Raw genomic sequence first — 13,560 nt, 5'->3', positions numbered from 1 at the left:
TGCCTCCCGCCCGGAGCCCGCCGGGACCCCCACGGGTTCTTTTTGGTTTGGCGCGACCCTCACTGGGCTTTTGGCAGGGGCTCCCTCCGTTCCAGCCTCAGACTCCTCGCCCAGAATCTCCAGTCCCGCCTCAGTTTGCCCAGCAGACCTGAAGTCGGCGTTTCTGTCTCTAAGTGAAGCGGGACCTGCAGCCTCTGAGCTCTTAGGCGCCGAGGGGCGGGGGAGAGAGCCTGGTTGCCCAGAGCCCCCCGGTGGGGAGGATGGAAGACCCAAAAGGGGACTCCTGGCTCCAACACCTGCTGCAGCACTTTTGCTTTTTTTCCGCCCGCCCGCGGTACTGATGCAGATCCGAAACCAGTTTCTAACTAAGGATGGAGAGAAAATCGGGCCCCTTGAGTGTCGTGGCAGCGGTGAAGCTTGGTTGTGGAGGGCTGGAACGATCCCCAAGGGTTAAACACGTGAAATTGCTGTGAAAGGGAGTTGGCCCGCTCCCTCAGGAGGACAAGGAGTGCCAGGAAGTTGCCAGATATTCTGTAGGTCCAGATCCTGGTGCAGTGAGACCCCAGGACCAATCTCAGGTCAGCCCTTGGTGTTTCCACTCCTCCCTATCTATATAATCTATAATAATAAAAGCATAATATGCTAATTAGACCAATGTACTCTGGACAAAGCCGGGACTGGGAGGGAAGCCCAGGTCCTGGGTGCCTGCCGGCATCCAGAGGGAAGCCAGCCTGGGTCCTGGGTGCCTGCAGGTGGCCAGAGGGATGCCAGCCCAGGTCCCATATGCCTGCAGCCGGAGGGAAGCAAGCCCAGGTCCCAGGTGCCAGAGGGAAGCCGGTGCAGGCAGCCAGGGGAAGGAAAGCCAACTCTTGCACAAATTTTGTGCATTAGGCCTCTAGTCCTATGTAATAAAACCCTAATATGCAAATAGACCCAATGCTGGAACACCTGTCGCTATGACCTGCACTGACCACCAGGGGGCAGGTGCTCAATCCAGGAGCTGCCCCCTGGTGGTCAGTGTACTCCCACAGGGTTACCGCTCAGCCATAAGCCGGGCTCACAGCGCTAAGGAGCAGCAAGCAGGTGAGCGGTAGGGAGTGAGGGGTCCTGGACTGCAAGAGGGGCAGGCTGGGTTGAGGGACACCCGCCCCTTCCCTGCATGAATTGTGTGCATCGGGCCTCTAGTTTGGGTATGTTTCCCAAGAGCCCTGATGTTCTCTTTTCTAACCAGGATCCCTCTGCTAAATCTCAACCTGCATAATCCCAGGTGACCTTAATGCCCTCCACCCCAAATCAAATTGACTACAGTACATTTGTCAAAACTCATCAAATTGTATTTAAAACATTCTATTTTAATGTATGTAAATTATACCTTAATAAAGTTTACTTTAAAAATCAGTGCAATAAACCTCCAACAACAAAAACATTTACTGGTCCGTGTCCTCAGGGCTCTCTACTACTCTGGGTGACAATTTGGTAATCAGATAAATACTTGTGGCACTAGGTAAAGCTGGTCTCCCAGGGTTCCTTTTCTTCTCAGAAGACATCTGTGGCCTTTTGTTAGATCTTCCTGGATTAAAATCAAAGTGGGAAGGTGGGAAGGGTGGAGGTGAAAGAGGGCATAGAGGGGATAAATGGTGATGCGGAAAGAAAAAGAATAAATAATATGATTAACTAACAAACTGCCCGGCACTTACTGGACAAACTTGGTGAATGACAAGACCTGCTTTTATTAGAAAATAAAAGGAGAGACTAGAATGGTGAAATTTTCCAGAGAGGAGGGGAGGAGCAGTGCTGTAAGAGGAGGCAGCCGGGGAAGATATTTGTTGAAGGGAGGTAGGGATCTAACATTTGTTGGGTGTTCGTTGTTAGGTGTCAGGATCTTTGCCCGTTATTTAATCCCTATAATAGTTTTATAGAGCAGGCATTGTCCACATTTTTCATACATTCATTCAACAAGTACTTATTGAGCTCTGTACCAGACACTGTACTGGATCCTTGGGCTACCTCAATGAACAAATTCTTGCTTTGGGAGACACTAAACACACCTAGGAAATAAGCATTAAAAATATAGTGTATGACCCTAGCTGGTTTGGCTTAGTGGATAGAGCATCGGCCTGCAGACTGAAAGGTCCCAGGTTTGATTCTGGTCAAGGGCATATGCCAGGTTGCAGGCTCGATCCCCAGTAGGGGATGTGCAGGAGGCAGCCAATCAATGATTCTATCTCATCATTGATGTTTCTATCTCTCTCTCTCCCTCTCCCTTCCGCTCTGAAATCAATAAAATCATATTTTAATTAAAAAATATATATAGTGTATGGGTCCTGGCCAGTGTGGCTCAATTAGTTGAGCATCATCCCATGCACCGCAAGGTCACTGCTTCGATTCCTGGTCAGGCACATGCCCAGGTGCTGGTTCAGACAGTAGGCAACTGATCAATGTTTCTTTCTCTCTCTCTCCCCCTCTTCTCTCTCTAAATATCAATAAAAACATATTTTACAATATAGATATAGTGTAGGGATGTGGATGGAGTTTGAAGAGGGGAAAGGGAGTCAAATATATAAAATATATGGTGACTGGGTGGGAACAGACTAGAAAGGGTCAATCGGGGGGGAGGACATATGTAATACTGTCAACTATAAAGATTTTTTTTAAAATATGACAAGGAGATGAGACTTTTGGGTGGTGAACACACAATGTAGTAGATAGATGATGTATTATAGAATTGTACACTTAAAACTTAATTTTACCAATGAATGTCACCCCTAATAAATTTAATTAAATAAAATAGAGCATGTTAAAAGGTGATAAGTTGCCCTAGCTGGTTTGGCACAGTGGCTAGAGCGTCGGCCTGAGGACTGAAGGGGTCCTGGGTTTGATTCCAGTCAAGGTCACATGCCTGGGTTGCAGGCTCCATCCCCAGTGTGGGGCGTGCAGGAGGCAGCCGATCAACGATTCTCTCTTATCATTGCTGTTTCTCTCTCTCCCTCTCCCTTCCTCTCTGAAATCAATATATATATAGTGATAAGTGCTATAGAACAAAAGAAAAAATAGAGCAAGGTAAGGGGGTTTGGAAATAGAGGAGGGTTGGGAGGGTTGACCATATATTAAGTAAGGTGATCAGAGAAGGCCTTCTGGAGAAGATGAAATTTGAGCAATGCCCAAAAGGAGGTGAGGGAATTGGCTAAGCTGTACAGTTGGAGGACATGCTCTTTAGAAGAGGGACTAGCCACTGCAAACTCTGTAAGTCACAAGTGTGCTTGAAGGGTTTGAGGAAAAGTTGAGGCCAGTGTCACTGGAACAAAATGAGTGAGGGGCAGAGTAGTAAGAGATAAAGTCAAGAAGATAAGGAGCAGAGGGAATTAGTCACGAAGGGCCTTGTGGGCTATTGTGTAAACTTTGGCTTTTACTTTGAATGAAATGGGGAGTCATTGCAGGATTTTGAGCAGAGGAGTAATATGAAGTCACTTCTATTTTAAAAGGATCCCTCTGGCTGCTGTGTTAAGAATAGACTAGGGGGAACAAGGGTAAAAGCAGTATGACCTGTTAGGTGGCTACAGCAGTAATCCAGGCTAGACATGGTGGCAGCTTGACCAGTGGATAACAAAGCAAGTGGGAGAAGGGATAGGGTTCTGGATATGTTGAGGGTAGGGAATTTCCTGGTGGGTTGAATGTGGTATGTGAGAGACAAATGTCATTAAGGATAACAAGGAATGCCCTGGCTGGTTTGACTCAGTGGATAGAGCATCGGCTTCTGGTCAAGGGCACATGCCCAGGTTGCGGACTCGATCCCCAGTGAGGGGTATGCAGGGGGCGGCCTATACATGATTCTCTCTCGTCGTCATTGATGTTTTTCTCTCTCTACCTTCCTCTCTGAAATTTTTTTTTTTTAAAAAAAAGGATAACAAGGATTTGGGGCCAGAACACTAGAAAGATGAAATTGTCACCGACTGAGGAAGGGAAGACTGCATGTGGAATAGTGTTAGTTCTGACTATGCTGAGTTGTCCTAGAATCCACATGGGGATGTGGAGCAGGCATTTGTATAAACAAGTTGGGAGCAGGTGCAAGATGTCTTGGGCTAGAGATGCAAACTTGGTAATACAAAACATATGTGTGCGTTATGTGCCATTGAGTCAGCTCCAACTCCCGGCAACCCTATGAATGAGTTACGTCCAGAGTGTCCTGTCCTCAAAGCCCTACTCAGCTCCTGTAGCATCATGCCTATGGCTTCTTTTATGGCGTCAGTTCCTCTCATATGTGATCTTCCTCTTTTCTTGTTGCCTTCAGTTTTTCCAAGCTTTATTATCTTTTCCAGAGAACCCTGACTTCTAAATATGTGCCTGAAATAGGACAGCTTCAGTTTTGTCATTTTTGCATCCAGCAACTTTTCAGGATTGATTTGCTCTACTACCTGCTTGTTCATCTTTCTATTGGTCTAGGCCCGAGTATCCATAGAACTCTCTCCAACACCAACTTTCAAATGAATCATTTTTTTTTCCCTATCAGCCTTCTTCACTGTCCAACTTTCACATCCATATACAGTAATTCGAAATGCGAGGGTGTGGATGATTTTAGCCTTGGTCTCTAATGACACACATTTGCTACTAAACATATAGATGGTATTTAAAGCCATGAGGCTGGATGAGATCACCCAGGAAGATAGAGGAGAGCCCTGGGCACTCCAATCTCTAGAAAGAGGTCAGGGTGAAGAAAAGCCAAGCCAATTGAAAGGAAACGGCCAGTGAGGAAGGAGAAGCACCAAGAACACCAAGAGAGTGTGATGTCCTGAAAGTGAAGTGGAAAAAATGTTTAGAGGGGAAGGGATTGATCAAGTGTGTCAAATGCTGTGGATAGGCCGAGTAAAATGAAGATTTAAAATTGACCATTGTAATAAAAGTTTTCTAAAATTGACAGTGCTGATGGTTGCACTGTGATTATACTAAAAGCCATTAAATTGTGCACTACACTTCAAATGGGTGAATTCTATAGCATTTGAATTCTGTCTCTTTTATTAATCTTCACCTGAGGATATTTTTTCCCATTGATTTCTAGAGGGAGTAGAAGGGACGGAAGAGGGGGGAGGGGAGAGAAAGAGAAACATTGATGGGAGAGAGACACATCGATTGGTTGCCTCCTGCACACGCCCCTACCAGGGCTGGTGAACCTGCAACTGAGGTTCCCTTGACCGGAAATGGAACCTGTGGCCCTTCGGTCCACAGGTCAACACTCAAATCACTGAACCACACCGGCCAGGGCCATCTTCATCATTTTTTAAGTGTGTAAATTCAGTATTGTTAAGTACATTCACATTGTTGTGCAGCCAATCTCCAGAACTCCTTTCTTCTTGCAAAACTGAAACTCTATACCCATTAAACAAGTTCCCATTTCATATTCCTCCCAGCCTCTGGTAACCACCCTTCTTCTTTCTGTTTCCATGAATTTGACTACTCTAGATACCTCATAGTGGCATCATAAAGTATTTTTCTTTTTGTGACTGGCTTATTTCACTTAGCATTATGTCCTCAAGATGCATCCATGTTCGAGTATGTGTCAGAATTTCCTTCCTTTTTAAGGCTGAATAAGATTCCATTGTATGTAATATATTTATATATATTTTGTTTGTTTGTCCCTTTATCTTTCAATGGACACTGGATTGCTTCCATTTTGGCTATTATGAATAATGCTTTAGTGAACATGGGTGTACAAATACCATATTATTATTTTATTTATTAAATGTTTTTATTGATTTTAGAGAGAGGAAAGGAGAGAGAAAGAGAGAGCAAAACATTGGTCGGTTGCCTCCTGCATGCACCCCAACTGGTGACCGAACCAGTGGCCTCTTGGTGCACAACAAGATGATATTCAACCAACTGAGCTACATCGGCCAGGGAAAAATACCATTTTTTTTAAAAAGTATTTTAAAACATTACTCTGAGAAGGGGTGCATGACACAAAAGAATTCCAGTAAGTGGTCTGGCTAGGATTTGAACTCAGGGCACCGGGTTCTGGAGCCTATGGTTGCCCTCCACACTTATAAGATCATGCCACATCAGCAGCCTATACTCTTTTACATCAGGACAGGTTCTGCATTCATATATGGAAGAAAAGGAAACAGACATTTTCCATGTATGCATGTGACCTTATTTCTATAGAGTTATTCATTTGGGTCTTCTCGTCCCTTTCCCCTCATGCTCCTTATCACCACAGGCTTTGGACCTCGAGATTCTGTCCTTTGAACATGGGAATGTTTCTCTCCTTATCAGAATCTGCTAGGCCTGCAACCCTGTGGCTCTGGGGTGTCGCTCAGCACTGAGAGTGTCCACTTGCCTGGGAGCCACATGTCCTCCCACAGTCCCAATGCTGCTGCATTGAGGGTACACTTTGACACTAGGAAAATATCTCATATCTCTACATCTATACCTGCCTTCAAAAAGGTTTTTACTGCCCTAACTGGTTTGACTCTGTGGATAGAGCGCTGGCCTGCGGACTTGGGGGTCCCAGGTTCGATTCCAGTCAAGGGCATGTACCTTGGTTGCAGGCACATCCCCAGCATAAGAAATGAAACCCTATCGAATCTAGCAAGAGTACATATTTTCCAACAGAGTAGCCCAGACTCTGCTATGTATTATTAGCTCTTTGCCTCTGAACTTTTGTCCAAAGGGCGAGGGAGAACTAGAAAGGAACACTTGATGGGAACAGATAAATAGCTGGAGTTTAGTAAGCAGGGAGTGAGAAGCAGAGAAGAGAATTGGAAGTGGGAAGGGTTGGAAACTTGCATTATCCCCTGGTGTCTCTCAAAGGAGAGACGGAGGGGGGGATAGAATGGATGAATGCCTGCATAATGCAAACGCAGTTCAGCTGAGCCAAGGGAGAAGCAGAGGTATGTGGGAGGAGGTGCTGCTCTGAGACCTCAGCTTTGCTCATGATTTGTTCACAAAGGTAGGTAAGATGGGGAGGAGGTGCTTGGTGGAGGCAAGGAGCTATTCAGGAGCACCAGTGGTCAGGAATGAGATGTCATCACCCAGGCCAGAAGAAGCCCAAGGTAAAGTGCCTTAGCTCCCCTCCTCAGGCATTTCCTGATCCATATTTAGTAGCTCTTCAAGAATGGAGACCTCAGCCCTAGCTGGTTTGGCTCAGTGGATGGAGCGTTGGCCTTCGGACTGAAGGGTCCCAGGTTCAATTCTGGTCAGGGGCATGTACCTTGGTTATGGGCACATCCCCAGTGGGGGGTGTGCAGGAGGCAGCTGATAGATGCTTCTCTCTCATCGATGTTTCTGGCTCTCTATCCCTCTCCCTTCCTCTCTGTAAAAAATCAATAAAATATATTTTTTAAAAAAAAGAAAAAAAGAATGGAGACCTCAGCCAGCCCTGAGCCTTCCAGGACTTAGAACCTGCTCCCAATGCAAAGCCACCTTTTCTGTGGGGATAACTCTAGCCCACACTTTTTCTGCATTCTTCTCCTATCCTAGGTATCTTTGTCTCTGGATCTGTTCCTGGACGTTTATCTGTTTCTTTCTATCAACACTGTATTCTCTCAATCCAGACTTATGGTTCGCTGGGGAGAGGGACAGCGGGGAGGGGGGAAGGGGAGGTGAGAAGGATGGTAAATGAGTTCCTAAAAGATCAGTACCAAGACCTCTTTCTCATTCTGCTCTCTCCTCCTAGGCTATTTCATTCCTTACCATGGTTGGTTTTGTTTTTCATATGTTGTTATTGATTTCAGAGAGATGTAGGGGGAGAGAAAGCTAGAAACATGTCCCCTAATGGGGATCAAGCCCACAACCCAGGCATGTGCACTGACCAGGAATCAAACCACGATCTCCTGGTTCATGGGTCGATGCTCAATCACTGAGCCACATGGGCTGGGCCATGATTAGGTTTTAAATGAAATATTTATTTGTTTTTATGAAAGTTACACATGTACATGCATGTTCTTTATTATATGTTCTTTATTACTTACAATGGGGGAATGGGTGTGAGGTGGAAGGGATCAATGGGGGGAAAAGGGGGACATCTGTAATACTTTTAACAATAAAGATACATTTTTTTAAAAAGTAATCCTTATCCCACTCTGCTTCCCAATGCTTAAAGGAGATTACAACTCTTAGCTGATTCTTCTGGCATTTATTGATTTTTCTAAATATCATGCCATTTCTTGTTTTTTAAGTTTCAGATTTAAAAAAATATATTTTTATTTATTTCAGAGAGGAGGGGAGAAGGAAAGAGACATAGAAACATCAACGATGAGAGAGAATCATTGATTGGCTGCCTCCTACATGCCCCACTCTGGGTTGCAAGCCCACAAGCCCGCAAGCCCAGCATGTGCCCTGACCAGGAATCGAACCGTGACCTCCTAGTTCATAGTTCGATGCTCAACTTCCTCCATGCCAGCTGGGTAAGTTTCAAATATACACTGACTTCTATTTTTAATATGAGGACTTCATGCTCTCATCCTCCACATGAATATGCTTGTACTTTCTCTCTATTCTCCTAATATAGTAATGTTACTTTTGTTAAATCAATATTGAATGTTTACAACTTATGAGTGTGTAAATGTTATTTTCAAGCTGTGACACTTAATGTACTGTTTATATTCCCTTTCTTGTATATTTCCCCTGAAATTAATAATTCTCTTTTTTAATTTATTTACTTAACTATCTATGTACTTATCAATTAATTCTCATACTCTCTTCTAGAAATCTCCTCTCAATATGTTCAGATACAACCAAATAGTTTATCAGTTTTATCATTTCCTTTTTTTTTTCCTTACACAAATATATGCCTCCAAAACATTTCACCTTTCTGCTCCAACCTGAGATGGTTGTTCTCTAAGCCTACTGCAAAGCTATTGGTCTTGGATCCTTCACCAGCAACCAGCATATATCCTTCACTTATTTCCTAGGTTGGATACCCTTTTTCCTGGTTTCTATGACTTTTGTTTATTTGTTTACTCTCATTTTGGTGGAGTACATCTCCAATAGCTTCCTGAAAGGGGTGCATGATAGATAATTTCTTTGAGACTACAAATTCTCATAATTAACTCAGCCAGTGTGGCTCAGTGGTTGAGCACTGGCCCATGAAGCAGGAGGTGATGGTTTAATTCCTGGTCAGGGCACGTGCTCAGGTTGCAGGCTTGATCCCCAGTAGTGGGTATGCAGGAGGAAGCTGATGGGATTGATGTTTCTATCTCTCTATCCCTCTCCCTTCCTCTCTCTAAAATCAATAAAAATATATATTTTTTCTCATAATTAACTGATAGCTGGCTAGGTGAAAAAATCTAGGTCGTTAGTTATTTTCTTCAGATATTTGATAACATTGCTCCATTGTCTTTTGGCTACCAGTGTTGCTGCTGACAAGTCTGAAGTCATTGTAAATATCCATCCTTTGTGACCTGTTTTATTTATTTATTTATTTATTTTTTAAAAAATATATTTTAGTGATTTTTTACAGAGAGGAAGGGAGAGGGATAGAGAGTCAGAAACATCGATGAGAGAGAAACATCGATCAGCTGCCTCCTGCACACCACCTACTGGGGATGTGCCCACAACCAAGGTACATGCCCTTGACCAGAATCGAACCTGGGACCCTCGAGTCCACAGGCCGACGCTCTATCCACTGAGCCAAACCAGTTAGGGCTGTGACCTGTTTTATGTCTCAGAAGCCTTTAGGGTGCTCTCTTTGACTCCAGTGTTCTGATATGTGGTAGATCTTTTCTCAATGGATCCCCTCAGTTTTTGTTTTACTACCCTCTCATTCTGAAATTCATATAAATCGATGCTGGAGATTCCTGAGTTGACTCTATAATTTTCTTTTTTCCCCCTCTCCTATTATCTATCACTTTTTTGTCCAGTTTTCTAGAATATTTTTTCTTGTTTTTTATTATTGATAGATTTGAGAGAGATCAATTTTTGCTGTTCCACTTATTTAGTTGATTCTTGTATGTGCCCTGACCGGGGATTGAACATACAATCTTGATGTACCAGGATGCTGCTCTAACCAGCTGAGCTATCTGGTCAGGGCCTGGAATATTTATTCAACTTATATTTTCCAATGCTTCTATTGATATTTTCTCTCAGCTATCATATTTTTAATTTCCAGTAACTTTTTATTATTCTCTGGATGTTTGTTTTTATAGCTCTCCTCTTCAATATTCTATTCATCTCTAAGGATACTAATTATAGCCCCCCCCCCCATTTTCTTTTGTTTCCTGGAATTGTTTCTATATTCTCTGAGAATTTATTTTCTGTTTCTGTTTTGTTTTGACTTGTTTTCATGTTAACAGTTTTTCCCCAGTGCTATTGGCTAGTCATTTCTACAAGCAAGGCACTGGGTCATTTCAGTATGTGGTCATTCAAATTAATCTAATTATCCAAATTTGTTCTCCACTCAGGGCCTTGGAATATGCTGTTCCTATTGTCTGTGTATTGGTTAAACTGCACTGCTGGAACCGTCTTCTACTTTTTCTAAAACTGGCTTCAGGCCTCAGTTTAAATGTCACTACAGAAATGGGTTCCCCATTACTATTTTTTTTTAATCTCTGAACTTTTTATTGGCCTCTTACCCCTCCCCAAAGGGCGCCACACTTTTGCTGCCTTTAACACCTTAGAACTTTGGTGTCGTTGACCTCAGACACTATTTTGCCATCCACAATCCTGCAAGCGGTGGTCTTCTGAATGGATTGCATGGACTGGCTGCTGTCCACGGCATCACTAAGATGGAAGTCCTCCCCTTCTTCCAGCAGGTGGCGGTAGGTGGCGACCTCAAACTCCAGCTTGTCCTTGATGTTCAATAGGGTCTTGTACTCCTGGGTCTGGTGCTGCCCCTCAGCCTGGGCCTGGGCCAGCTCTGTCTCTAGGTGCAGTAGGATCCTGTTGAGCTGCTCCACCTGCACAGCATAGCGCATCTCCACCTCCCGTAGGCTCTTCTCCAAGCCGGCCTTCAGACTTCTTATCGAGTCCAGGTCAATCTCCAAGGACTGGACCATACGTCTCAGCTCTGTGATTGTCATCTCAGCAGCTCCTATCTCAGCGGTCTGCAAGTGACCACTGTGGTGCTCTCCTCAGTCTGTTGGGACCAGTACTTGTCTAGCTCCTCTTGGTTCTTCCAAGCCAGCTCATCATACTGGGCTGGGATGTCTGCCATGATCTTGCTGAGGTCCTGAGATTTGGGGCAGCCAACTCCACAGTCAACCTAATCTGGTTTTGTAGACCATTTACTTCCTCCTCATGGTTCTTCTTCATGAAGATCAGCTCCTCCTTGAGAGCCTCGATCTCTGTCTCCAGCTGCAGTCGAGTGATATTGGTGTCATCAAGGACCTTTCGCAGCCCATTGATGTCACTCTCCACAGAATGAAGCACGGCTAACGCTGTCTCATACTTGACTCTGAAGTCATCAGCAGCAGGACAGGCACTGTCAGTCTGTAGAACAATGCAGGCATTGTCCACAGACCCTGCAAAGATCTGAGCCCTCAGGTCCTCAATGGTTTTGAAATAATGCCTCCAGTCTCTGACCTTCTTCTCCAGGTGTTCCCAGATTTTGATCTCCAGACTCCGATTATCAGCCTCCAGGCTTCTCACCCTCTCCAGGTAGGAGGCCAGGCAGTCATTCAGGCATTGCAGTCTCCTTCTCGCTCTGGATGCCCCCTATGCCTGCTAGACCCATGACCATCCCCACAGTGAGGCCCCCGGACCCCCAGCCACTCTGCACACTGGTGGAGTGGGACATGGAGAGCTGGGAGCCCGAGCCCCGCACCTGCATAGATGCTGGCCATGCTGCTGGTTGGCCAGACCCAGTAGCTGAGCGACTGCAGGGAGTCCGGTAGTTTGAGGAGAAGCCGGAGCGGGTGCTGAAGCTCACGTTGTCCAGGGAGGAGGGCGAGAAGCCGAGACTCACCTTCAGACAGCAGTTCCCCTGTTACTCTTCATCCTCACACCTTTGTTTCTCTTTTAACACTTAACACAAGTTGTCATTCTATATTGTTTGGTTTGTTTACTTGTGAATGGAATCGAACCTGGGACCCTTCAGTCCATAGGCCGACGCTCTATCCACTGAGCCAAACCGGTTAGGGCATAAGTTTCCTTTTTTAAGAGAGGGCAGGCCCTGGCTGGGTGGCTCAGTTGGTTGGAGTATCCTCCCTTGCACCAAAATGTTGCAGGTTTGATTGTGAGTACAGGAAGCAACCAATTGATGTTTCTCTCACACATTGATGTTTCTCTCTCTCTCTCTCTCTCTCTAAAAAAATTAGTAAAAACATATCTTCAGGTGAGGATAAAAAGAAAAAAAAAAAAGAGAGAGGCAACCTGGGCATGTACCCTGACCAGGAAACCAACCTGTGACCTTTCAGCGCACAAGGATTATGCTCAACCAACGGAGCCACACCAGTCAGGGGGCATCAGCATCTTTAACAATGATATTTTGGGGTAGAATTTAATAATATATTTCATTTTTATTGTATTTATTTTTATAGTTACTTTCTGCTTTTGGACAAGTGATACGGATTTTAAGTTTCTAAAGGAATATGAGGTTTGACTTACATGCTTTATTTAAGACGTATACAAAAAAATTAAGTAATAGACAGTAGTTCAAGTGATACTTAGGTATGGCAAAAATTATGAGGATGGCACTGAGGTTTATTGCCTTCCCATCAATTCTATGTTGAGGGAGAAGCCGGCTTGAAGTTCCAGCCTCAAGCGGGTTCTGCTATGGGAGCTAGTTGGACAAAATCACAAATTAAAATTCACAACCAGCCTGCCCGGTGTGGCTCTGCCGGAGTGTCCTCCCGGGCACTGAAAGGTCGCAGGTTCGATTCCGGGTCAGGGAACTTACTCAGGTTGAGGGTTTCATCCCCAGTAGAGCAAGGGAGGTGGCTAAACGATGTTTCTCTCTCTTCTCTCTCTAAAACCAATAAAAACATATCCTTCGGTGAGCCTAAAAAAAAAAAATTCACAACTAGTTCTTCCCTGTGATGTTTCCTAAGCATGTCCCCTTGTCCCAATAAACTCCTCAGGGCCGGGGGGTAGTTTTGTGGATGAATGGAGCTAGGAATGAGAGTGAGTTTCGTGGGAAACGTAAGCTTCACGCCGTATTCAGCTGCCGGCGAAAGACCGTGTGCGGCTGGCGGAGACAGTGCAGTGAGAAACGGCGTGTGTACATTGTCCAACCTCTTAGTCCCGAATCCAACTCCACAGCCCGATTTTGGGGGTCCTCCAACACTTCTAAGCCATTGCATCTTCACATTTAAAGTTTCCGTGGGGAAATGGGCAAGACCAAAGTTTTAGGACACACGGGGTGTGCCGCGAATTTCTGTATTAGAGGGGTTGGGGCAGCGGGACAGTGCGGTTGCAATGGGGTCTCGGAGTTGCGTTGCACATGCTTTTACATACGAGCACGTGGACAACGCAAGGGGCTAACTGGGCCGTGGGGTATTTATTCTAAGTAACAGCGCCAAACTCAGTCCGGAGTTCTGACAACGGAACCGGCGGCCCATTCCGCCGCCCCGCCCCACAGCCCCCGCTGTTCCCTCCGGGAGAGTCCGTCCGCGTCCCGGGCCGTCCCCGCAT

At 45.1% G+C, this 13,560-nt stretch overlaps 1 protein-coding gene and 1 pseudogene across 2 annotated transcripts in view; both read right to left on the bottom strand.

The window, feature by feature from the left end:
- ELL3 (elongation factor RNA polymerase II-like 3) overlaps positions 1-13,504 on the bottom strand; it is a 16,892-nt gene extending 3,388 nt beyond the window's left edge. The window contains exon 1 of one of the 2 annotated variants that reach the window (XM_014548759.1): positions 12,827-13,504. The gene's annotated coding sequence lies outside the window, so the exon portion shown is untranslated. The remainder of the gene's footprint in view (positions 1-12,826) is intronic. The other variant, XM_014548758.1, reaches the window with a different exon arrangement.
- Positions 10,126-13,487, bottom strand: LOC102245858 (annotated as a pseudogene).
- Positions 13,505-13,560: the final 56 nt, after the last annotated feature.

The sequence above is a fragment of the Myotis brandtii genome, unplaced genomic scaffold (genome assembly GCF_000412655.1).
Source record: "Myotis brandtii unplaced genomic scaffold, ASM41265v1 scaffold521, whole genome shotgun sequence".
NCBI lineage: Eukaryota > Metazoa > Chordata > Mammalia > Chiroptera > Vespertilionidae > Myotis > Myotis brandtii.
Note: the sequence above shows the minus strand (reverse complement) of the source record. Positions and strands in the feature narration are given on the sequence as shown.